General features: G+C 42.7%; 1 protein-coding gene across 2 annotated transcripts in view; it reads left to right on the forward strand.

Moving 5' to 3' along the window:
* Nucleotides 1–546: 546 nt before the first annotated feature.
* SPECC1L (sperm antigen with calponin homology and coiled-coil domains 1 like) overlaps nt 547–26,561 on the forward strand; it is a 145,694-nt gene continuing 119,679 nt past the window's right edge. Inside the window, exon 1 of one of the 2 annotated variants that reach the window (XM_040443545.1) lies at nt 547–690. The gene's annotated coding sequence lies outside the window, so the exon portion shown is untranslated. Of the gene's footprint in view, nt 691–7,153; nt 7,188–26,561 lie in introns of those variants that run through there. The other variant, XM_040443544.1, reaches the window with a different exon arrangement.

Genomic DNA, 26,561 nt, shown 5'->3' on the forward strand with positions numbered 1-26,561 from the left:
AGGAAAAAATCTGTAAGATAATAGTGACCTAACAGAACTTCCTTAACTTGATAAAGATACTTAGCTTCATGTTTTTGGTTGCTCACCTGTTTAAGTGTCTGTGTCCCCGGCTGCACGGGGAGCGCCAGGAGGGCAGGGCTTGTGTTTTTATCACTACTGTCTACCTCATGCCTAGCACCGTCCTTGGTACACTGTAAATACGTGCTGCAGGAAAGGTGGACCTTTGAGCTGAGGTAAGGCTTTGGGACAAGAGAGCTCTACACTCATCACCCCACCGCGCCAAACGCAGCACCCAGGAGCATCTGCCATCCGGAGCTCTAGCGCAAAACCTGACCCGTCAGAACCACGTGCCGGAGTCTTTTTTTGTGGCTGGCCAGGTGAAAGGGCGCCTGCGCTACCCAGAGACCCGAGGGAGGTGAACGGAGTGGGCGGGGCCGTAGGCGCCTGCGCGGCGACGGGACGTGGGCGGAGCCTTAGGGCGCCTGCGCAATTGTCAGGCGCTGTGTGGGGCGGACCAGGGGCGGGCCGAGGGCGGGGGCCGCGAAGGAGGCAGGGCGGGCCGGGCGAACGGCGCCGCGGGGTTGGCTGCTGCCCTGAGGCCGGACTCAACGGATTCGGGCCGCGCCACCGGGCGAGCTCGCCGCCCGGCCCCATCCCGGAGCTAGCGAGCGAGCGAGGCGGCGCCGCGCGGTAAGAGCCGGGGCCGGGTTCCCTCAGTGTGCGCTGGCGGGCCTGTCCATCTCCTCAGCGCCGCCCGCGCGGCCAGGCCCAGGCGGCCCCGCAGACCCCAGCGGGCCCGCGCCTGCGCGGTCCCCCGCTGTCCCCCCTCCCCCCCCCAGCCCGTCCCGCGCCTGCGCTGTCCCCTTCCCGGGCACCTAGGCCGACCCCTGGGTCCGCGGCCACTCCTGTCTGTTATTGGGTCCCAGGTGGCTCTGCACCCCCGCACCCCAGTCCCCGCCTGCTGGTCCCTCTGAGGCGTCGGGCTGAACGTGACCCTCGCCGTTTCCTTTCCTCGCTCCCCAGGAGAGGCTGGGGCCGGCGCCCCATAGCTCTGGTCCCTTCTCCCGGCGGAGACAGCGCTGCCCGGGGCCTCGAGGACGCGGTTCTGGGAGCAGGGCTGCGGGCGCCGGACCCCGGGCCTCCTGAAGGCTCTGTTTCCGCCAGGGCACGCGCCCCCACCCTCGCCCGCGCCGATGGGAGGTCATCTTTATGCGAGCGGAATGTTCTTTTTTTCTTGAAACCTGGTTACTTGCATCAGGTTGGATATGAATCTGGTGTTTTGCCGAGGAATTCTGCATTTAACTCAATCTGGTCATTGTATGGCATAACTGGTTATATTTAAGACATACTTCATTGTTGAGCACCTCCCCTGGAGATGACTGGAAAATAAATCAGTTTCCACGTAGTTTCAGCCTATTTACGAGACCAAGTAAGAATTCCTGTGATCATTCAAATGTAGAGATCCTTCATTTGTTAATGCCCTTGGTAATTTCCCGGCAGGTATGGGAGGGCCAGGAAAAATTCCTATAAATTCTCTGCAGTGTGTTGGTTACAGAGAAAAATATCGTAAGAAGAGCGTCTCAAGTCATTGATAATGTTTCCTAAGTTTACAACAGATTCAGGAAACTGAAAAATGTTGCAGAGCCCAAAGAGCGTTTGCTGTCAGCCAGGAGGATGTATCTTGAGATGAAATCAGAGCTTTGTAGATATCAGTAGCCATCAGCATAATACATGCAGTTATGAAATAGTCAAACAATACTGATAGGTATATCTGTAAGGAGCAGTAGGGTTATTGATTTGGGGAAAATTTTTTTGGTAAAGAAATAGCTAGCTGATCCAATAATTTATCTTCCTTCTTAAAAATGTCTCTTTCCCTCTTTTGATTTAGTGTGCACCAAGCAGAGCCTTTAAAGACTCAGCAACTTTAGGTAGCTGGAGAATGTTTCTTAATAGCTGTGTGTACTCTAGGTGTGTAGGGATTTTTCTTGACATTCATTTTCAGTAAGAAAGTGAATATTGTGCCATAGAAAAGCTTTAAACTTGCATTTTTAGGATGTATATCTACATTGTGTTGTCTTGAGATGTGGTTTCTGTGAAGCAGAGGTTCTCTTTATAATTGATTTGAGACAGTACATCTTAATTTCAGATGACTCAGATGATAGTATATGGGTTCAAAATTACTACCAGGGTTGGGTTTTCACCTAAGACTTGCCATATAACCACATACATATTTAAATCACATGGCTAACTTGTACATAGTATTACATCAACTGTCCAGCTCAGTCGAGGACTAGTCAGTGAGGGTGTCAGCAGGCTAGAGATTCTCTTGGTTTTATGGCTTTGGGCAAGTCAGTTTTCCTTTCTGGACCTTCCTTTCCCTATTTGTAAAGTGTGGATGGGGGTGGAGTGGGTGAAGGAGGGGTGGAGGTGAAAGGAGCTTGAGTTCCCGTTTTTTGGTTTTGTTTTTGTTTTTGTTTTTAATGTTTATTGATTAGAGAGAGAGAGAGAGAGCGCGCGCGCGCGCGAGCGCAAGCAGGGCAGGGGCAGAGAGAGAGGAGGACAGAAGATCTGAAGCAGGCTCTGTGTGTTGACAGCAGAGAGCCTCATGCAGGGCTTGAACTCATGAGGAGATTATTATGTGAGCTGAAGTCAGACACTTAACTGACCAAGCCACGCAGGCGCCCAAGTTGCCAGTTTTAACATTTAATGTATCCTTGTCAATAGAGTCCTCTTTGGCTTTTGGTAGAACTGGGTCTTCTCACCAGTTCCATGACATTGTTTGTGGTCCCTCCACAAGGACTGGGAGTTGGTGAGAACAAATCTTGGAGGCTCTTGGTCAGACCCCTGAAATGGAGTGTTGAATGGGCCTTGGCATATTGAGAAAAACAAGGACAATATGGGAAATTTTTCATTAAATTTATTCAATTAAAGGATTGCCCTTTTTAAAAAAAAAATTTTTTTTTAACGTTTATTTATTTTTGAGACAGAGAGAGACAGAGCATGAATGGGGGAGGGGCAGAGAGAGAGGGAGACACAGAATCGGAAGCAGGCTCCAGGCTCTGAGCCATCAGCCCAGAGCCCAACGCGGGGCTCGAACTCACGGACTGTGAGATTGTGACCTGAGTTGAAGTCGGACGCCCAACCGACTGAGCCACCCAGGTGCCCCAGGATTGCCCTTTCTAAAAAAATGTATGTCATTTTCTTGGTGTTAAAAATTAAACATCTTTTATGAAATGATGGTGCTGGCAAATGGTGGTATATGGTGATTGTAAATGGCAAATACAGGCTGGTTATCTTTATCACAATAATATATTTTTAGATATAAAGAGAGCCTAGAAACTATTGTTTTGCTATTGTTAGGGAGTTCAGGGAAAATTTCCTGGGACTTTTGGTGCTAAGAAAATTAAAACAAAGGTTATTTTTTAAAAGTAAATATGAGTTTACTTCGTGGTCATCTGTCCAAATACACAGGCAACTGAGAAGGCTTTGTTACATTTGCTTGATATTAAAGATGTTACTATTCTGATTATTCTTTCCTACTGGATATAAAGTGTCAGGATATTTTGTGTGTGTGTGTGCTAGTGCCAACAAAATAAGCCTAGGCAGGGAAATTCCTCCTGGTAGTTGGAATTGTTAGTGGTGAATAGACTAGCTGCCGAGGTAAAGAACCCCCATGGGGTTTCTCTGGTAGCTCAGAAATCTTTTAGTATGTGACTTTAGAATTTTGCTGTGAAACAGCCTATCAAGAAATTAGGCTTATAGATTGAATTTCAGATATGCTGAAGCAAAGAAGTGGCTATGCTTTGTTCCAAAGTGAATGTAGCAGGGGCGCCTGGGTGGCTCATTCGGTTACGTCCCACTTTGGCTCAGATTTTGACGTTTAAGCATCCGACTTAGGCTCAGATCATGATCTCACAACTGGTGAGTTCGAGCCCCACATCAGGCTCTGTACTGACAGCTCACAGCCTGGGGCCTGCCTCGGATTCTGTGTCTTCCCCTCTCTCTGGCCCTCCCCAGCTTGTGCTCTGTCTCTCAAAACTAATGTAGCAGATGATCTCTATATCTGCGAAGTCTTTATAAAATTCATCCTGGTCTGCTGTTAATAGGACTTAGAGTTAGTTATTGTAAATCTTTTTACTTACTTATTTTTGTACTCACAAAACTGTAATATATTAAAATGTATCATACATTAAAAAATTATTTTAACATTTATTTATTATTGAGAGACAGAGCATGAGCATGGGAGGGGCAGAGAGAGGAGGAGATACAGAATCTGAAGCAGGCTCCCAGCTCTGAGCTGTCAGCACAGAGCCCAATGTGGGGCTCAAACTCACAAACTGCAAGATCATGGCCTGAGCTGAAGTTGGACGCTTAACCGACTGAGCCACCCAGGTGCTCCAAACATACGTTTTAAAAGTGTCTTTTTTTTTTTTTTAAGTTTATTTATTTATTTTGAGAGAAAGCGCCTAGAAGCACAGGCACACGCAAACGTGGGGGAAGGTCAGAGAGAGAGAGGGAGAGAGAATCCCAAGCAGGCTCAACACTGTCAGCGTAGAGCCTGACTTGGGGCTTGAATTCACAAACAGTGAGGTCATTACCTGAGCTGAAACCAAGAGTTAGATGCTCAACCAACTGAGCCAACCCAGGTGCCCCTCATTTTAAAAGTGTCTTGAATTAAAATTACAAATGCAGTTTAATTTTTCGTAATACTAACTTCTGTACTCTTCTCAGCTACCTGTAAGTTCTCCATGTTCAAAACTTTAAAAAATTTTTTATTTTATTTATTTATTTATTTATTTTAATGTTTATTTTTTTTGAGAGAGAGAGGTAGTGTCTGTGCATGGGGGAGGGTACTGACAGAGAGGAGTGAGAGGATTTGAAGTGGGATTTGCCCTGACAGCAAAGAGCCCAATGCGGGGCTCGAAGTTACCAACCGTGAGACCATGACCTGAGCTGAAGTTGGATGCTTAACCGACTGAGCCACCCAGGTACCCCCCAAATTTTTATTTTAAGTAGGCTTCATGCCGAATGTGGGGCTTGAACTCATGACACTGAGATCAGGAGTCATGTGCTCCACCTGTTGAGCCAGCCAGGTGCTCCATAAATTCTCCATTTTCAAAGGATAATTTGGTAACCCCCAAAAGGAAATTTGTCCCCTAGAAAAGAGTGCAGATCTTGTTTACAGTGCTTTTCTTGATCGTTTCCCATGTCTTCAGTGTAGTTCTTTTCTGATTAAATCCAGAGGTTTGTTCCTGCCTCCATATTTCCAAAATATATCTGTTCATAGTCACTCCTCCCAACCCCACCCTCACCCCATCCCCAATTTTAAGGCCTTCAGTGGCTCCCACTATCTTCATAATCGGATTTACTAATCCTTAGCTTGGTATCTGTGACACCTCATCACCGGGCTCTGGCCTCCACTCTCATCCCTCTACTCCCCCTTTTTGGTGCTTCACTGAGTTTTGCTGAATAACTCTTGGTCCCTTAACTCTTTCCAGTCTCCATGTTTCCCTCTGCTGGAATGCTCTTCACTCACTTCATCTGAATTATCTCCTTCAAACTCAGCTTAGATGTTACCTTGCCTTGAAGGGATCTCTTGACCTATCTCCGGCATACTTGTCTAGTTCCTTGTCCAGGTAGGATTTGGTGGCCTGTGTTTTGTCTGTTTACTCCATGAGCCAGTGACATCACAGTGCACAGCAGAGTGTGTGGTTTGACTGAAGGTTGTTACATCTGCTGGGTGTGTTATGTGCTAGGCATGTCAGCACTACCAAGAAAGTAGAGATCACCTAGTCCCTGCCCTTTGGAGTTTTTCACTCCAGGTGTGCATGACCTCTCAGGCCCTGAGACACTTCCCATTGTACACACCAGTTTGCAGTCTATTTAATTGTATCTTGGTGTCTAATTCAAATCTTACTTCTTGAAGGAGGGGACTATCTCTAATATCTGTGTTGTAATCCAGAAACCAGGTGGGCATTAACTTTCTTCCTGGCTCTAGAGGGAATATGCATTTGTTGTATATTGCTTCCCCCTTTCCCCTTGTATATATACCTTCACCTTGGTTGGTTTTTTGTTTTTGTTTTTGTTTTTGTTTTAATTTGATGTATTTGGGCAATCAAGGTTTAAGAAATCAAGATATTAAATTTCAAGTTTATCCATTGTGTGTGTAGCCTCGGGAAAACAAAAATGATAAAGGAAGGGCGCTTGGCTGGCTCAGTGGGGAGAGAGTGTGACTCTTGATCTCAGGGTTGTGAGTTTGAGCCCCATGTTGGACGTAGAGATTACTTAAAAATAAATCTTAAGAAAAAAATGATAAAAGCCCATATTATACTTCTTGTCAAAAGAACTGAGGTTATCCGAAGAAAAATTTAAAAGACCTTGGTTAAGCTTAGGAAAGAAGCATGCAAAAAATCTGGCAGCATTGTTAAGATTTATAAAGAAGTATCTGTTAAAAATTAAAGGTGTCCTTTTCTTCCTCTCTCCCTTCTCATGTTCTTGGGAAAAATCCTAAGTCAGCCATTTTTCAGTCACACCTCTTCTACCGAGAATTCCCGAGGCAGTCCGTTGGAGCTGCTTGTTTTCCAGAACAGTCACAATTGCACTTTCTCCCAGGAGATGCCCCTTTTCTCCTACATAGAAGACAGCCAGTGTCCTGAGGCCCACTCCCTTCTTTGCCTGGAAGCTTCTTGTTATGGTTTGGTTTTATCCTACCAGGCTCAAGGATTCTTGAGCGGAAACTATTAAATTTTCTTCTTGTACACTTTTCTTTTTAAACATTAGTGGGTTTGGGCTAGTCTTAAATCTTTTCTCTCATGTTCTTTCTTGTTCTCCCTTTCTGGTCTGGTTTCTGCAAACTCCATTGAATCGTTACAGTTACCCAGGTTTGCTGTCTCTCCCCTGTTACAAATTACCTGCTGGACTCTGCAACCCGAGCTCCCTCATTTTTATTCTTTATGCTCCCCTCATTGTACGCTTATTCAGCCTGACTCAGTCCCGCCACGCAAGGCCTGCAGCCTTGTATTTTTTTAATCCTTCTTTGTTTTGTTTTTGTTTTTGTTTTTCTCTTTAAGTAGGCTTCATGCCTAGCGCAGAGCCCACTGTGGAGCCTGAACTCACAACCCTGAGATCAAGACCTGAGCTGAGATCGAGTCAGATGCTTAACAGACTGAGCCACCCAGGTGCCCCTGGTCTTTGTTTTTTTGTTTATCTCTTCCTTGCTTCAACTCTTGTCTCCCTCTCCCTCCCATACTTTATTCTTTAACATTCTTTATTATGTCATGTGTTCATTTGAACACAGGAATACCTGAGTGCATATATTCATTTGAATACCTGAATGATGTATTCATGTATTCATTTGCAAACATGTATTTTTTTTTAAATATTTATTTATTTTTTGAGAGACAGAGCACAAATTGGGGAGGGGCAGAGAGAGGAGACACAGAATCCGAAGCAGGCTCCAAGGTGTCAGCACAGAGCCCGACGCGGGTCTTGAACTCACAAACTGTGAGATTGTGACCTGAGTCGAAGTCGGATGCTTAACCGACTGAGCCACCCAGATGCCCCATGTATATTTCTTTTAAAATAACAGGTTTATTGAGATAGAATTAATTCACCCTAAAGTTCACCCTTTTCAAAGTGTACACTTCAGTGGTTTTAAGTATATCCATAGAGTTGTGCATTGATCACCACTCTCTAATTTCAGAACATTTTCATCACCTCAGAAAGAAGCCTTGAACTTTTTTCTTTTTCTTTTTTTTTTTTTTTTTTTTTTTTTAGTATTTAGTTATTTTTGAGAGACAGAGACAGAGCATGTGTCGGGGGAGGGACAGAGAGAGAGGGAGACTCAGAATCTGAAGCAGGCTCCAGGCTCTGAGCTGTCAGCACAGAGCCTGACCCTGGGCTCAAACCCATGAACCGTGAGATCGTGACCTGAGCTAAAGTCGGATGCTTAACCAACTGAGTCACCCAGGCACCCCAAGAAGCCTTGTTCTGATTAATAGTCCCCCATTCTCCCCATTCTCCCTTCCCTGCAGTCCCTGGAAATCCCAATCTACTTTCTGTCTTTATGGATTTGCCTATTCTGGATATTTCATATAAGTGGAATCATACAAATTGTGGTCATTTGTCTGCCTTCCTTCATTTAGTGTAATTTTTTTAAGGGTTGTTGATGTTGTAACATTTATTTACACTTTATTCCTTTTATGGCCAAATAATAGTTTATATTTTGTTGATGGACATTTGGGTTTTTTCCACTTTTGACGATTATGAATAATGCTGCTGTGAACATTCATGTACAGGTTTCTTTGTGGATGAGTATTTTCAGTTCTCTTGCATATGTACTTCAGAGTGGAATCACTGGGTCATGTGATAGCTATGCTAAAGTTTTTGAGGAACCACCAGTGATGCAGTTTTCCAAAAATGCGTCATTTTACATTCCCACCAGCAGTGTATGAGGGTTTCAAGTTCTTCCCTTCTCATCAGCATTGGGTTTTTGGAGGATACTTTTAAAAAATAAATGGGATATTTTTGACACTTTTGCTTCTTGTTTTCTTTTTCTTTTTAATGTTTATCCACTTATTTTGAGAGACAGCGAGCGAGCAGGGGAAGGGCAGAGAGAAAGAGGGAGACAGAATCCTAAGCAGACTCCACACCTTCAGCACAGAGCCCGATGTGGGGCTCAAACCCATGAACACTGAGATCATGACCTTAGCCGAAATCAAGAGTGGGATGCTCAACCAACCGAACCACCCATGCTTCTTGTTTTCTTTGCTTAATACTTCTGGAAGTTCCATTAAATTAGCTGGTATTGGTTACCTGGGGGGCACAGTTGGTTAAGCATCTGACTCTTGCTTCCGGCTCAGGTCATGATCTCATGGTTCATGAGTTTGAGCCCCTTGTAGGGCTCCACGCTGATGGTATGGAGCCTGCTTGGGATTCTCTCTCTTTCCCTTTCTCTCTGCCCCTCTTTCTCTAAATAAATAAACAAACAAACAAACAAATAAACTTAAAAAAATTAGCTGGTATCACTCTTACTCGTGATTAAAGACTTCCTAGTAATAATCCATAATAAAAATATATTAGTTTTTCAAGTCAGGAGATAATTATTTGTTTGTTTATTTTTCATTTTCTTTAATAAACTCTATGCCCAATGTGGGACTAAAACTCAAGACCCCAAGATCAAGTCACATACTCTACCAACTATGCTAGCCAGGTGCTCCATCAGTTCAGATATCTATTAAGTGGCTGTTAAGTGCCAGGCACTGTTCTAGGCTCTGGGGCAACAGCATTGAACAAACCAGCCAAACTCCCCTGCACTCTTAGAATTCTATTTTCTGATGGGGGAGTGGTGGGAAGTCGGGAAATAAATAATATAGATAGGATTTTACCAGTGCAGTGTGAGTCTGTGGCAGTTTTCTGAGTAGCGTATATGAAGTACCAAAGGCTAGATTACCCTAAACATTACAAGTTATTGTAAGTCAGTATTAGTATTACTCACCTTGCAGGTAAAAGTAGCAACTTTCATAAAGGGGAAAATAGAAAACCAGCTGGATAATGCAGATACAGAGTTTTTCTGGGGGATAAACTGATAGGCCTGAAAGGTAAGTGGGTAAGTCCTTGGTAGCAAAGTTTGCATATTTATAAATTGTATACAAATCCCCTTACTCTAGTGATCAGTAATAAACAACCTTGACCAAAAAGCCATGTAAGGTATATAATATGTGTTGGAAGTTTTTGATGGGTGCAGCCAAGAGGATTTTTGGGTGACTTGGCAAAACTTCCAGGCCCACACGATAGTCTTGTTTTCTTCCTGAACTTTTATATACTTATAATACTGCCCTGTGAATTATTGAAATTGCCCCTACAGTAAAGCCTACTCTAAATTATTCATGCTGATGCTTAGGGAAAATAATCTGGGTCATCTAGAGTGGTTAGGTCTGGAGGGAAAAAAGATGTCCTCCCCACAAGGGCAGATTTACATTGATATGCAGCCTAGTGGGGCCTGCACTAACTCCTCTTGGTTGGCTCTAGAAGTAATGCAGTTAAACATTTCTGTTCTGATTTTGTTTTTTTATATTTGTATTTGACTTGGAAATGAAGTTAGAAAAACACACTTTAGACACACATTTACTCAACCTTCCTGTTACCTATCTAGTTCAAAGGCTTGCTGGGCCAGACCCAGCTCAATCATCATGGAATGCAAATCATTTATTAATAACCAGAATTTCACTGTAGTTAATAAAATACTTTGCAAAAAAAGTTTTTTGGCATTTCAGTTACTAATGTTCCTTGTTTTTAAATTAAAAAAACGCAAACTGGAAGTTTATGTTAAAGTTTTTTTTGTAATGTTTGTTTATTTTTGAGAGAGCAAGTGGGGGAGGGGCAGAGAGAGAGGGAGACAGAGAATCCCGGAGGCTCTGTACTGCTCCTAATGCAGGCCTTGAACCCAGGAGTTATGAGATCAGAACCTGAGCCAAAACCAAGAGTTGACACGTAACTGAGTGAGCCACCCAAGTGCGCTAAAGTTTGTTTGTTTTTTTTTAGTTATCTTTTTTTAAGTAATCTCTACACCCAACATGGGGCTCGAACTCACAACCCCAAGATCAAGAGTCGCATGTTCCCCCAACCGAGCCAGCCAGGCATCCTAAATTTTGGATTTCTTAGAAGTCTAGTATAGAATATAAATGTCAATCAGAAAGCTGTCTAGCTGTACTGGTTTGTTTGTTTGTTTTGTACTGGATTTTTAATCACTTCCTCTCCTGGCTTTGCTCTGACTCCTCCCATCACACATGTGCTTAGCTGGGTTGGGTTCCCAAACTTTATTTATAAAACTAATTTAATTCATAAGGTTTATGAGGTTAATGTTAATAGTACTGTGGAATCGATTGAGCATCTATAGCAGCAGAGCTGAAAAAGCATACATTTCATGTGTATCTTTCATTAAATATGGTCCTCTCACAACACATCTTGAGGTAGTTAGCACAACTATTATTTTCCTTAATTTTATAAATGAGGAAACAAGGTTAAAAATACAGAGTTAACCAGTGGCCACGCTTGGATTTGAGCCACGGTTTCTGACTAAAAGTTTTATGTTTTTGCTGCCTTTCAACTAGAATGCATTTGTCATAAGGTTGAAGGAACTACAGTACTTTGTAGCCTGGACAATGGAAGACTTAGGTGGGTGTTGTTTCTCTTGTAATTGAAATATTTGAAGAGCTTTCACGTGTAAAGAGGGGTGAAATTATTCCCTTTGCTTTGGCAGGTATTCTGGTAAGTGGTAGTTAAAGTTGTACTGACATTTGGCTCCATAAACTGCCCAAGAATTGGAGGGACTGCCCTTTCAAGCTACTACCTAATAATGAAGGCTTTGGGTGTTGAGGGATGATGAGTAGGGGATTAAACTTGATGCCAGACCACTGTTAGCAAAGTCCTCTCCCCTTTTACATTTCTTTGCTTCCTCCCTCTGCATCCTTTCTTGCCTGAGCTCTTGGCTGGGCATCCTCCCTTCTCCTTGCCTCTTTTTCCTTAAGCCACTCAGAGTCAAGTTTTCAAAGTGGGACATGGGACGCCTGGGTGGCTCAGTCGGTTGAGCATCTGACTTCAGCTAGATCATGATCTCACGGTTTGTGAGTTTGAGCCCCACATTGGGCTCTGTGCTGACAGCTCTGAGCCTAGAGCCTGCTTCTGATTCTGTGTCTCCCTCTCTTTCTGCCCCTCCCTCACTCACACTCTCAAAAATAAACATTAAAAAAATTTAAAAGTGGGACTGTCTCTTGCTAATATTTAATGATAATTCTCTTTGGTTCATTTTTCTCACATTTAGAATATATCCTTATTCCTTCTGTATTACTTAATTTATTTTTTATTTTTTAGAGAGAGAGTGTATGTGTGCATGCATGCAGGTGGGGGGTGGTAGGAGCAGAGAGAGAGTCCCAAGCAGGCTCTGCACTGTCAGCATGGAGCCTGACATGGGGCCTGATCCCACGAACCATGAGATCATGACCTGAGTTGAAAATCAAGAGTCAGATGCTCAGTAACTGAGTCCCCCACATGCTCCAAGTATTACTTTATTTTATTTTATGTTTTTAAAGATTCTGGTTTTAAGTAATCTCTGCACCCAACATAGGGCTCTCACAACCCTGAGATCAAGAGTTGTATGCTGTACCAATTGAGCCAGCCAAGTGCCCTTCCTTCTGTATTATTTTATTTAAAAATTTTTTTTTCAACGTTTATTTATTTTTGGGACAGAGAGAGACAGAGCATGAACGGGGGAGGGGCAGAGAGAGAGGGAGACACAGAATCGGAAACAGGCTCCAGGCTCTGAGCCATCAGCCGAGCCCGACGCGGGGCTCGAACTCACGGACCGCGAGATCGTGACCTGGCTGAAGTCGGACGCTTAACCGACTGCGCCACCCAGGCGCCCCCTTTCTGTATTATTTTAAATAAAGTGACAGTAAAGAATGAATTTGGAATTTATAATATTTTCCAATAGTATTCCTAGGGAGATTTTTTTAAATGTTTATTTATTTTTAAGGTGGGGGGGGTGGGGGGGGACAAAGGATCTGAAGCCGGCTCTGTGCTGTCATGATAGCAGGGAGCCTGATGTGGGGCTCGAATCATGAGCTGTGGGATCATGACCTGAACCAAGGTCAGACGCTCAACTGACTGAGCCACCCAGAGATTTTGTTTTGTAATTGGAAATGAAAAGGGAAGAGTGTATACTAGGATGGTAGGCTGAAGAGAGGTTTATTTTATAAGTATGAGATTCTCTGAAGAAAGGCTAATGCAGTATTTACTGTCTTACCCAGGTTTATATCCTTGGAGAGAAACACCCAGGTTTCTTACCTTGTTTCTTTCCCAGTTGCATGTGATTATAGAAAAAGCTACATAGGCACTGTGTTTGCATAGCCAAAGGAGTTACACACTGCAGATGGGCAGAGAGGGTGGTAAGCAGTGGTAGTAGGTTCTGTGTTGACATCAGAATGGCTTCTGAGAAAGGATCATTAGAACTCTTAGTCACCACACATCTTTGAAAGTGGTTTCAGAGATTAGTGAGATCAAGAAGAAAAAGACCTGTTATCTCTCAGATGGCCAATGAATTTTTGCACAGCAGTTACTGGTTTATCTTTTGTCTATGTACTTAAAAAAAAATTTGTCAGAAGCCCAGACTTTAGATATTTGTTCAGTGATTAAATCTCCATGCCATGCTGTGTCAGAAGTGTGCTTGGTGGATTTCAGATGGTAAGGGTAGCTGAACTGAAAAAAAGATTGCATCAAGTTACAAGCAAGTGAGAAAGTAAGCTAGGAGAATTCTTCCTGCCAAACTACCATACAATGCTTTTTAAAATAATTGAATTTATCCCACTGCTGTCTGATGGTTTAGAGATGAACCATTGTGAATATCTGATACCTAGCTAACTGAGGTTAGTGTAGAAACTTCCCATTTCCGCTGATGTCTGGTGATAAATCAGCCCTCCCAGCCCCACAAGTAGAAGGCTTTTGAAGAGCGAAGAGGAGGATCCAACTACTTTCAAGACAGTTCATTTAGTGTAGGGGCATCTCTGATTATTAGCTGTCCCGGAATCTGCCTCTTGATATCTGTTGTTCACTAGTCCTATTCCTGCCTTCTGGATTTTTTCAGATTTGAAAACAGCCATATTTTTTAAACAACCTCTTAAGTTGAAAGTCTTTCTTCTTTGACTTGTTTCCAGAGCTCTGTATTAGAATTTGAAGATTTCCATTGCTGAGTTGGGGGTAAGATGCTGTGATACTTGTATGGGAATCTGTTATTATTACTATTTTTTAATTTTAAAAAAATGTTTATTTTAGAGAGAGCGCACACACGAGGAGGAGAGGGGCAGAGATAGAGAGGGAGACACAGAATCCAAAGCAGGCTCCAGGCTCTGAGCTTGTCAGCACAGAGCCTGACTTGGGTCTTTAACTCAACCCGATCTGTGAGATCATGACCTGAGCCCAAGTAGGACGCTGAACCAACTGAGCCAGCCAGGCGCCCTGGGAATCTGTTATTCTTAATATATGCTACTAATAACCTTTTACTGAAATTCAGCTTGCTAGTAATAACATCATGTAGCAGTGTTCTAAAATTTTACTTTTTAAAAGATTGGAATGAAACATTAAAAGAAAAAAAAATTTACATGTTATATTTTCTTAATAGCGGATTGGTTATGTTTTATTCAAATTCTGACATGTCATTGAGGTTTATTGCTTGGACATTGAAGACAAACAGTATGATCCTGAATTGGCAACAGCAAAATCAGTGTAATTGAGTTAAATGGTGTATCTCAGCATTTTAACAAGGAAGTGTGGACTATGACATTTTGAACTCAGAAGGAAGTGCTTTCCACTGTTTTTCTCTTTTTTGTCTTATATCCTTATCCTACCACTAGTCAGTGAACAGAAGTTCTACACTCTGTTACAGGTTGTCTCATAACAGGTGGTGAACTGTGTAATAGGTGGTTAATTGGCCTGTCTAGAAAGACTTTATTAGGATTTACTTCTGACACACATGTCCTTTTCAGCAGAGATTTGGGCTGTTCACCTCATAGCTTTGATTTTTGTCTGTTTTTCAGGTATTTGGTTCCATTTTCTTTACAGTTGTTAAATGATATCTTTAAAGTACTTATCCCTGCCTTGCCTCATAAGTGGGTATTTGTATCCTCAGTGAGGCCTGTGAGGACCAGTCTCTATACAACTGCATCTGAAGGTGTGTTGGTAATTGCTGGAAGAGTTACAGTCTAAGGGCTGGGGCCCTCATGAGGTGGGGGGGACCATTGGTATCAGTGCCATAGGTTGTCTGAGCTAGACCTTGAGGGTACATGAGCTGTGCTCGTCCTTTGAGGTTGGCTTTGAAGGAGGAGGCATTTTCAGTGAATGGACATTAGAGTTGAGGGGAGAACACATCAGTTCGTGGGAGCTGTGTGAGTAAGGCAGAGTGACCAGTGCTGGATTTGTGAAAGAGAAACAGGCCTGCTGCTCTAAACTTAGGCTGTTTGGAGAGGAGTCCCAGAGACTGGTTTTGGAATTGTAGGTCAGGCTGTTTTGTGGAGGACTGATGTCAAGCAAAGAGATTCAGACTTTTAATATTCTTGCTGAGTATGGCATAAGACTTCTGTTCATCTTTTTCATCGTGGTTCACTTTGTATATTATTTCTTGTGTTCTTTTGCTCCCTTCCCTACTGGTGCCTTTCCTTTCCTCCCTGCTTGTGGATCTGTGTGCCAAGCCTAGGGTTGCCAGAGAAAATACAGATGCCCAATTATATTTAAATTTGAGATAAACAGCATTTTTTTTTCTCTAATTGTGTACCAAATGCTGCCTAGATAAAATACAGTGAAGTGATTGCTGTAGTGGAAGTACCAGGAGATGTCATTTGAGCTGAATCTTGACATGACATGTGAGCAGCTATTTCTCAGGCAAGAAGATGGTAAGGAGCTCTCAGGGATAGGTAACGGTAGGAGCAGAAGTGTGGGTGTTTGGAAAAGCATGGCTATGTTTGTGTGTAAAACAGGAAACCAGGTGGGGAGGGTCGGTGGGAGCTGAGATCTGGAAGATGTGTGTTGGTCATTGGAGTGTTTGGTCTGAGGCAGGGAGTGGGGCATTGCCTGCCACAGGGGAGTGCAGGGTGGACTTTGTGCTTCGGTGTGGAGAAACAGTTGTGGTGTGGGAGCATTGCAGTCTGGGAGAACATCATGAGGCTGTGGTAGTTGTCAGGCTATACTTTTTCCCAACAGAAATAGGCTGGAGCTGGGCTTGCAGGGGTGGTGGGGATGGAGAGGAGGGAATGCTGTAAGTCTTGGCAAGACACGACTCTACCATAGTGAAACATCTGTGAACATTGAGCACACCAAAGGCCCTCTGGAGTCTCACTGTACATGCCACCCCTTGAGATAAAGAAGGACAGTCCACAGAGTTCCCCAGTTGTGGTGGAGTGCCCTGGGTTTTGGAGTCAGACCGTCTCAGATCCCTGCTGTACGTTTGCCAGCTGTGAAGGGTCAGGTTATCCTTTTTACAGTGGACTTGATAATCATACCCATCTCCTTAGATGAAGGACAGTTGAATGAAATGATGTGTGTGAAGTTTCCAGCATAGTGCTTGGTGCATATAGTTGGCCTGCAGGTTTTACTTCTTTTCCTCTTGCCAGTGAGGTTTCAGAGGGTTGTGAGAATGGTAGAGTTTGGCCATACATACCCTCTGGGGTGGTCAGTCTCTGCCAGGCAGCTAGGGGACTGCAGAAAGAGGTGCAGCTAAGCAGTGAGACCTGTGGCTCCTCACATTTCATTCTGGGAGATCAGAGAGAGCCCTTCTTTGAGCTGTCCTTTCCCAGGAAATGTGGGTGGAAATCCAGGGTAGTAATAGGCCCTGTGGCAGGGACAGTCCCTTCCTATCAGCCAATTCTGTCGAGTTGCTTTCTCAATTCAACAGAATGTCTGTGCGAATGTGACCCTGTGTATGGTAAGGTGCAGAAAGATAGACATCTTCCCTTCCAGGCTTAAACCAGTCCCTGTACCCCAAGGTTTCTTCCTCCTGGCACTATTGATATTTTGTGTCAAACAGTTCTTTGCTGAAAGGGGCTGTTCTGTGCATTGTAGGATGTTTACAGCATCCCTGGCCTCTACCCGCTTGATGCCAGTAACACCTCTACTCCATCATGACAACCATAAATGTCTACCAACAGTGCCAGTGGTCCTCTAGGGGGCAAAATTGCCTACTGTTGAGACCATGACCTTATACTCAGTAGCCACAAGGAAAAAGGACTCCTTAGTATTTCTTTTTATTAATTTTCATTTTATCTAACTAGTGAAATGCTTGTTGAAAAAGATTTCATTTTTATCAAACCAAATTCAAATTCTAATCTATTTTAACTAGTTTAGAAAGACTTGACAAAACAATTCTCAGATCTAAATTTTTGCTTTTTTTAATTGAGCATTTAGGAATTTTTTTATTGTATTTTTTAAAATGAACTTTACAATATGATTATATACAGAAAAATGCTTCCATTTTAAATGTACAGTTTGGTGAGGTTTGAAAAATGTATATAGCCATATTAGCAGCACCTCAATCCAGATACAGAGTATTTCCATAACCCCCAAAAGTTCCCTTGTATCTTGTTCAATTGATTTCCCCTTCTTCCACCCCTAAGCAACCACTGATCTACTTTCTGTCACTGTAGGAAAGTTTGCATTTTGTAGAATTTCATGTAAATGGAATATATCAGGCTTCTTTCATTTATCATAATGCTTTTTTTTTAAGTTTATTTATTTTGAAAAAAAATTTTTAATGTTTATTTTTGAGAGAGAGAGACAGAGCATGAGCAGGGGAGGGGCAGAGAGAGAGGGAGATACAGAATCTGAAGCAGGCTCCAGGCTCTGAGCTGTCAGCACAGAACCCAATGTGGGGCTTGAACTCACAAGCGATGAGATCATGACCTGAGCCGGAGTCGGACGCTCAACTGACTGAGCCACCCAAGCACCCCTAAAGTTTATTTATCTTGAAAGTGTGTGTGTGTGTGTGTGTACGTGCGCTCACAAGCAGGGGAGGGGCATAGAGAGAGGGAGAGAGAGAAAAATCCCAAGCAGGCTCCCCACTGTCAGCATGGAGCCTGATGCAGGGCTTGATCCCCTGAGATCATGACCTGAGCCAAAACCAAGAATTGGATGCTCAACCGGCAGCAGCTCAGTCGGCCAAGTGTCTGACTCTTGGTTTCATATGCTTTTGCTTATCATAATGCTTTTGAGATTCATCCATGCTGTTGAATGTTATCACTGGATTCTTCCTTTTTCTTGCAGAGTTTTATTTCGTTGTATAGCCATACCACCGTTTGTTTATCCATTCCCTTGTTGATGGGCATTTGGGTTGTTTCTGGTTTGGAGTTATTGTGTGTATTATTTATTTATTTATTTAACTTATTTTTTTGACAGAGCGTGAGTGGGAGAGGGGTGGAGAGAGAGGGAGACACAATCCAAAGCAGGCTCTAGGCGCCAAGCTGTCAGCACAGAGCCCGATGCGGGGCTCAAACCCACAAGCTGTGAGTTTGTGACCTGAGCCTAAGTCGGACACTTAACCGACTGAGTCACCCAGGCTCCCCTGTATTTTTTATTTATTTTTAACTTTTAACTTTTAAAATTTAAAAGTTTATTTTAGAGAGAGAGCGCAGGTCAGGGAAGGGGCAGAGGGAGAGAGAGAGAGAGAAAGGATCTTAAGCAGCCTCCCACCTAGCATGGAGACAGACTTGGGGCTCGATCCCATTGCCCTGGGATCAAGACTGGAGCCAAAATCAAGAGTCGGATGCTCAACCAACTGAGTCACCCCAGGCATCCCTGTATGTATTTTTTAAAAGCCGCTGTGAACATTTGTGTGTGGATATGTGTTTTAATTTCTTTTGGATAAATACCTGGGGTTGGAAGTACTGGTAAGTATGTGTTTAAATTTATGAGAAACTGCCAAAATGTTTTCCAGAGTAGCAGTAAGTTGTATTCTTGTAGCAGCAGTGTGTGAGAGTTCCAGGTGTTCCTGTCCTCACTGACACTTAGTCTGTCTTTCATTTTGGTTGTTCTAGTGAAGTGGTTCAAATCTAAAATTTTAAGCTTTTTTGTATTATTTATTTATTTTAATTTATAAAAAAATTTTTTTAAAGTAAGCTCTATGCCCAGTGTGGGGCTTGAACTCATAATTCTGAGATCAAGAATCGTTTGGGGCACCTGGGTGGCTCAGTCGGTTAAGCCTCCAAGTTCAGATCAGGTCATGATCTCACGGTTTGTGGGTTCGAGCCCTGCATCCGTCTCTGTGCTAACAGCTCAGAGCCTGGAGCCTCTTCGGATTCTGTGTCTCCCTCTCTGCCTCTCCCCTGCTAACGCTCTGTCTCTCTCTCTCTCTCTCTGTCTCTCTCTCTCTCTCTCTCTCTCTCTCTCTCTCTCAAAAATAAATAAACACTAAAAAAATTTTTAAAAAGTTGCATGCTCCACTGGCTGAGCCAGCCAAGCTCCCCTGTAAGCTTATTCTTTAAAATGTTTATTTATTTTTGAGAGAGAGAGAGAGTGAGAGAGCGCACAGGGGATGGGCAGAGAGAGGGGGGACCAGAGGAACTGAAGTTCAATGCAGAACTCGAACCCATGAATCATGAGATCGTGACCTGAGCTGAAGTTGGACGCTTAACCAACTGAGCCACTCAGGTGTCCCCAAGCTTATTTTTAAAGGAGTTTTTACATTGTTACATTGAACTATTAGTGAAATGCAAAGAAAATATTTCATTTTGTGTTTCAGATCAGAGTTTGTTATAAATGTAAGAATATGTCAAAATGGTGTTTTTAATTAAAAATATGGCTGACAGTTTATTCTATGAATATAGCATTGTGCAAGTGTGTAACTGTCTGCCAAAACTCTGAGCATAAAACCATGGTTTGAAGGGGTCCTGAATAAACGTTTTCTTTTTGTAAATAAATATTCACAGACTTTGGCTCAGGAGGGAATGGCCAGAGGAGACTCAACATTTCTTGCATTCTGGAAGTTTGAACTTTGAGAACCAATTTGTTTTGGACTAAATCTGGAAAAATCATTTGTGTACTGTAGCCAGAAATTCTTTCAGGCTATCCTCTTCCAGCCTTGTCACTTGTCTGGAATGTTAAGTATTGTCAGTTTAACAGCCTTTCAGCAGCTTGTATTAAAAAGAGAGATCTCCAGAAATGGATCTGAAGAGGTCTTCATATGAGATTAGGTTTTTTGAAAAGAGAAAAAGAGACAAACCAAGAAACAGATGCTTAACTATAGGGAATAAACTGATGGTTACCATAGGGGAGGTGGGCGGGAGGGAGGATGGGCTGAATCGGTGACGGGGATTAAGGAGTGCAACTCATTGTGGTGAGCACAGGGTGAGGAATGGAAGTGCTGAATTACTATATTGTACACTTGCAACTAGTATTACACTGTTAACTAACTGGAATTTAAGTGAAAAAAATAGATTTGTCATTATTTGGAAAGCACTAAAATGAAAACTTAGGGTTCTAAGTTTGAAAAATCCAGGGAGCTTCTAGTTTCTAAAGATTTCCTTCTGTTAAGTCTTGTAGAGTAATAGAGAAAAATCATAAATTAATATGAGTAGGCTTCTCTCTGGCCAAAAACACATGGACACGGAGTTGTGCTTTTGAATTTTTGTTGCTGATAATTAACTCCTTTTCTTAGCATCCTGTCTGTCAGTTATGGTTTAGTGGAAAGAGCTCAGACTTTGGGCAAGCTGTTTACCTCTCTAACCCCAGTTTCTTCCTCCTTCCCAGCACGTAGGGCAATGATGAGAATCAGGTGTGTTGGTGCAGCACCGACCTTTCTTGTTGGCAGGCTGACAGTCTCCAGGCAACAACAGCAACACCAGCAAAGTGTCTCCACGTCCTCATGACTCTCTGACATTCTCCCCTTTAACAAAGCCAAAGTTTTGAAAAGGTCTTTATCCTTCATCTACTCAGCTTTTTATCCCATTCCACTACAGTCTGACTTGGCCCCTGACCTTCCCCTGGGGGCTGTGCTGGCCCTGCTTACCATTAGCTCCTTATTGCTAACTTCAGTATCCAGTTGGGCATGGCTGGTCAGTGTGGTGTTTCTCCTGCTCCCTTCATAGAGTGTGGCCAGAATCAGAAAGGAGGAAGCTGGGAAGGAAAGTGGGGGAAATCAGAGAGGAAGCTGTTTTTTCCTTCTTCTGTGACCATGAAGGTGTTTAAGGGTGGTGCACCCCTAGGGTAAAGAAGAGGACATAAGGGTGAAGTCCCTTCCTTCTCAGGGCTGGAGGTGGAAGTGGAGGAGAGGTGGATATTAATGCCACCTTTCCTCACTAAGTCATAATGTGGATCATTGATTTCTGGAAACAGTACCATAACAAGACAGACTACCGTATTAAATGTGCACATTAGTTGATAATCACACCCTCATTTTAGGCATGAAATAAAATTGGTATTGGGGTGCCTGGCTGGCTCAGTCAGAAGACCATGAGACTCTTGATCTTGGGGTAGTGAGCTCGAGCCCCATGTTGGGTGTAGTGATTACTTAAATAAATATACTTTAAAAAATTGGTGTTAAAAATGAGAAGGGGGGTGCCTGGTTGGCTCAGTCGGTTGAGCATCCGACTCTCGATTTTGGCTCTGGTCATGACTGCAGGGTCGTGGGATCAAGCCATGTGTTGACCTCCTTACTGAGTTTGGAGCCTGGTAAAGATTCTCTCTCTCTGCCCCTCTCCCCATCTCGCATGTACACGTGTTGTCTCTCTCTCAAATAAAATAGAGAAGGTATTGTGTTAACAATAAAAATAAGCATTTGATAATAGTAAGCATTATAGTCAGTAAGCTCCTTAGTAAGCATTGAAGTATTTGGGGCAGTAATGGACTTTTGTATATGGATCCAGACTAAGCAGAGAATTGTACATCCAAAGTCTTCTCTCTCCTTCCTGTCCCTGTTTTGTGCATCTTGTGTATCGCCCATTTGCACATGTGCAGTTTTTTGACCTGACAGTGCTCATGCTTTTCCTCTGAGTAAGTCTTGACTTTTTTCAATGGAGTCTTGCTCCAAGTCTCTCTTTAAATGCACTTCTCTGATTGTGTGTCAGTTCACAAAAGAAGGGTTATAAACACACATGTGTTGAGGAATTCAGTGGATCAGTATGTTGCATTATGATTTGTCTAATTAAAACATTTCTTGCTGAATTTGTTTTCAGTGTTTTGTTTGTTTTTTTGTAGTACACATGCTTTGATAAGATTGGTTGTTGGTTTTGATTCATTTAGTAACGTGTAGTTACTGACTCCAGTGTGGTTAGTTTCCTAAATTTCCCTTGACTGTGTGATTTCTTCTCCTCAGGGTTTTAAGTCTGTTCTTAATTTACTACTTGAATTGATCCCTACATTTCAAATACGGAGTTTTTAAAATAAGGGACAAATACATTTAGATTGTTTTTAATTTTTTTAAATGTTTATTTGTGAGAGAGAGAGAATGTATGTGAGTGGGAGAGGGGCAGAGAGAGAGGGAGAAGCAGGCTCCAGGTTCTGAGCTATCAGCACAGAGCTCAACGGGGGGCTCAAACTCACGAACTGCAAGATCATGGCCTGAGCTGAATGAAGTTGGACGCTTAACCGACTGAGCCACCCAGGCATCCCTAGATTGTTTTGGTTGAAACCCTTTTTGGATTTTTAGTGGGATATTGATAGGAATAAAAAATAATAATTAATAAGCAGTTTTATTTATTTATTTATTTATTTATTTATTTATTTATTTATGGCATAAGCGAGCACGCCCCCCCCCCCCCCCAGACATGGAGAGAGAGAAATGGGGCTCACCCAAAGCGGGCCCTGAGCTCATGAACTGTGTGTGAGATCATGACCTGAGCTGAAGTCAGATGCTTAACTGTCTTAGCTACCCAGACGCCCAGCAGTTTCCTTTTTAAAAGTAGTTTTGATTCCTGGTTCTGAATGGTATAAGTTATGGCATAGAATTTTTGAGTTTCTGAAAGATCCTAATCCATCCTCCTTGCCTTATAAACAAGGCTCCTAGAGGTAGCATGACTTACCAAGGTCATGCAGACTTGTCAGGCTTGCAACCACAATCCAGGTCTCCTGATTATCATTCCAGTGAACTCCCTACCATGTATTTTCAGTATTTCCTGATATATAATTTTCAGTGGGAAAGAACCAGCAGCAAGTGTTGTTTGTTGACATCTATGTGCAATAGTATATAATTTAACGTAAGTAGTGAGTATAAACAGTCTTTAGTCATTCCTTATAAAGGGTTTCTCTTACAAAGTGCCTTTTGAATTGCTGCTTTTATTTTAATAAGGCATTAGTCATACTTGGGGCATGCGGTGTATTCTTTTATGTTATGATAGTCCACATTTATCCATCTTTACTGTGGGCTGTCAACCCTGCTAAGCACTTTAGGTTCATTACTTCATTGAATTCTCTCAAAATCCTTATAAGGTAGGTGGCATTAGCAGCCCATTTTACATATGAGGAAACTGAGATTTCAGAGAGGTGGAGTAATTTGCCCAGGGATACAGGTTCGTTCATGCAAGGTAGAGCAGTCTCCGGGATCACTGGTTGTTTTAAAGGAGCACAGTAGATTTAAAAATATCAATTAAATAATAATTAAATTTAAATAGTTTTAAATAGCAATACATTTTGCATAACAGGAGAAAAAAGGTTCTAATTGGAGGTGAATAGTAGGAGTTCAAAGGAAAAATTAGTGACAGTATCAAGATCGAGGTGTGACTGTAAGAGGTAGTTAGGGGATGACCCTGTAGGTGCCATCAAGGGTTCCTTTCCCTCACTCTGCCAGGGTTGAAGGTGCTTCTCAGTGAGGGATGGGCCTCAGCTCTCTGGTAGTTACCAAGACAGTCTGTGTTCTTCAGCAGGGTGGATCCTTCTTGATGTAATATCATGACAGTTAAGATAAATTTTCAAGGTTCTTTAGGCATTATTTCTGAAACTTGATTGGTGTGCTCTTCATAGGTGGGTGGTTGGGGAGGGTGGAGTTTTTTTTTTTTAATGTTTATTCATTTATTTTAAGAAGGGTGGAGGGGCAGAGAACTAAAGAGAGAGAGAGAAAAAGAGAGAATCTTAAGCAGGCTCCACACTTAGCATGGATCCTGATGGGGCTCAATCTCATGACCTGAGCAAAATCAAGAGTTGGATGCTTAACTGACTGAGCCACCCAGGTGCCCTGGGAGGATGGGGTTTCTGAATCCCTGAGATTAAGTGCCATCCCTGACCTTGGGATTGTTGCACTGTTTTTCTGACCTTTGAGTGCTGGCAAAGTAAATTCTCCTGGAATAAATATGTCAGGATTTTTGTTCTTTTCCTTCATCTATACATGTTATTTTGTAGAAGAACTCCATAGTTAGGTTTTATCAGCTCCTCTTCTAGAAGAGGAAACAGTGGCACCCATCTCTCCTGATTTTAGTTCACTATTCTGCTACTGTTTTGAGACCCGGAGGGATCTTTGTCATTACCCTGTCTTATGTAACATTGTCATCAGTACTGTGAATTTTACTAAGTTAGAAGTTTTTTGGAGTTGGAAGGTACCTTTGAGATCCTAGAATCCAGCCTCCTTGTATTGTAGATAAGGATCCTGAGTGGTCGTGTGACTTAGGTTGAAGAAAGCACTTGTTGGAGGGAGAGTTGTGAGTTTCAAGTCAGAGTCAGAATTTTAAGATATCCGGGGCGCCTGGGTGGCTCACTCGGTTAAGAGTCCGACTTCGGCTCAGGTCATGATCTCGCGGTTTGTGAGTTCGAGCCCCCCGTTGGGCTCTGTGCTGACAGCTCGGAGCCTGGAGCCTGCTTCAGATTCTGTGTCTCCCTCTCTCTCTGGCCCTTCTTCTCTCGAGCTCTGTCTCTCTCTCTCTCTCTCTCTCTCTCAAAAATAAATAAATGTTAAAAAAAAAAAAAAAAAAGAATTTTAAGATACCCTGTTCAGCCTTGAACTGAATCGGACCAAATGAAAATTTTTCAGAATATAAATTACACAGCTATGAAAAGGAGAAAAGTGAGGTGTTTATACTTTCTTCAACATTTCCGTGTGTTTGAAATTTTTCATAATGAAATGTTGGGGGGAGGGCAAAAAAGAAAAACAGTTTAGTGTCTGTATGTGTGAAAAAGAAATGTGAGTATTAATTAGGTAGCCATGAACTCAGTATGTGCCTCTGGTAGCTCCTAGAAAAGCAGGTTTTTTTCCTGTAAGTTAAGAGGATCTCTGTTTGCCAGACCAGATCCGTGTAATCTGTGCCCAGTTCCTAGGGGCCCATGTACCACGTTGCGGACAGACACAGATGGTGCCGAATCTGAAGGAGTGACTGAAAATTCATGGGAGTGATGTGGGAGAAAGGCAGGCATAGAGAAGTGCTGTGGTGGTCTTCAGATCCTGGGAGAGCTGTGGGGTGACAGTGTACTTTTGAGTAGAGAGCTTGGAGCCAGGTCAGAGGAAGGGAGTTAAAGATGCTGATCAGGTTTTCTCTTGCCTAAGCCCTGCCATGGTGTTATGCCCCTCAGTCCCTCCTCCACAACAGTGCCAGGTTTGTCTTTAGGAAATAACAAATCTGACTTAGGGTTGCACTGACAATCTATTTGTGGTTTGCCCTCCTGTGTCAGATGAAGGCCAGGGTTTGGTCCACTGGGCCCTTCCCCACCAGTCCTCGTTTTGATATTTTGGTATTCTAGCCACACCCAGTTCTTAAGAGTCCTTCAGGTGAGCCCAAGCTTTCTCACACCTCTGGGAGGTGTGTGCCTCACACTGGTTCCCCAGAGGCAGAACCAAGGACTGCCTTGTATATATACTTACCTTGTTTTTTTGGTAAAATTTATGAAGGATGGGGTCTTTACTATTTATGTATCTTGTTTCTTCCACTAAACTGTGAGCTCCTTGAGAGTGGGTATTTTTGTCTTAATTATCTTTATGTGTCCATTTATTTATGCCTTGTCTGACTGGTGTCCTAGAGAATTGGCATTTCCCATGGCACAAAGTAAGTATTCACTGAATGTTGAGTAAACAATGACTTGCTTCATAACTTTTAGTAGTCAGTCTCCTCCAACAGTAGATGCTTGTACCTAGAAGATTTTTTGTCAGTGATGCTTCATGCAGGATTTCCTATAAATGGTCTCCAAGATATTTTTCCATTTTTAGGAGTCTGTGGTTTGATTTTTTTTTTTTTAAGTAATCTCTGTACCCAAATGGGGGCTCGAACTCACAACCCTGAGACCGAGAGTCAAATGCTCCACTGACTGAGCCAGACAGGTGCCCCTGTGGTTTGATTTTTAAGTAGTATTTTATCTACCGTATCTGGCAGGTAAGAGATGGTGCTTTATTTGTTTTCCTCAGTAGGTTTTAATTATGTGATCTTGTAGATGTAAAGGAAGCTCAAGCTTCCTGTATGGCTGTGCGTGTGTAATTAGCTTTAGGCAGGGCTCCTGGAGCTGTAAATCCTGTTCTGGGGAGCCCATACTTGGGCTAGGACATCCTGGTGAGAGTTCTGGCCACCCAGATTGCAGCCCTCTAAATGCAGGGTTATTTCTGAAAAAATGAGGGCAGCTGTGTCTCTGCCCATGCCTAACAAATAATTATTTTAAATGAAAAAATAGCAGCTAAGAACTTTACTTTTATAGCTGTAACTTAATATATACTGATTTAGAACTGGTGATACATTTTCTGCTCTAAAAAATCTGTAGATTTTATATTAAATAACATGACAGTACCTTCAAAATGAAAAAAAAAATGTGGTCAGGAATACCAACACTGACCCATAGGACAAGTAGATAAATTTAGAAGGCGCAGATTGAGCAGTGTAGTTTTAGTGTTGTAACATTTTGTTCATATCTTATGAAATATTTGTTCAGATCAAAACTGCACATTCCTGGAGTGCCTGGGTGGTTCAGTCGGTTAAGCGTCCAACTTCTGCTCAGGTCATGATCTCTCAGTTCATGGGTTCGAGCCCTGGGTCTGTGCTCACAGCTCAGAGCCTAGAGCCTGTTTAGGATTCTGTGTCTCCCTCTCTCTGCCGCACCCTACTTTGCACTCTGTCTTTGTCTCT

The sequence above is a fragment of the Herpailurus yagouaroundi genome, unplaced genomic scaffold, assembly GCF_014898765.1.
Source record: "Herpailurus yagouaroundi ecotype Mexico unplaced genomic scaffold, PumYag 191, whole genome shotgun sequence".
In the NCBI taxonomy this organism is placed as follows: Eukaryota; Metazoa; Chordata; class Mammalia; order Carnivora; family Felidae; genus Herpailurus; species Herpailurus yagouaroundi.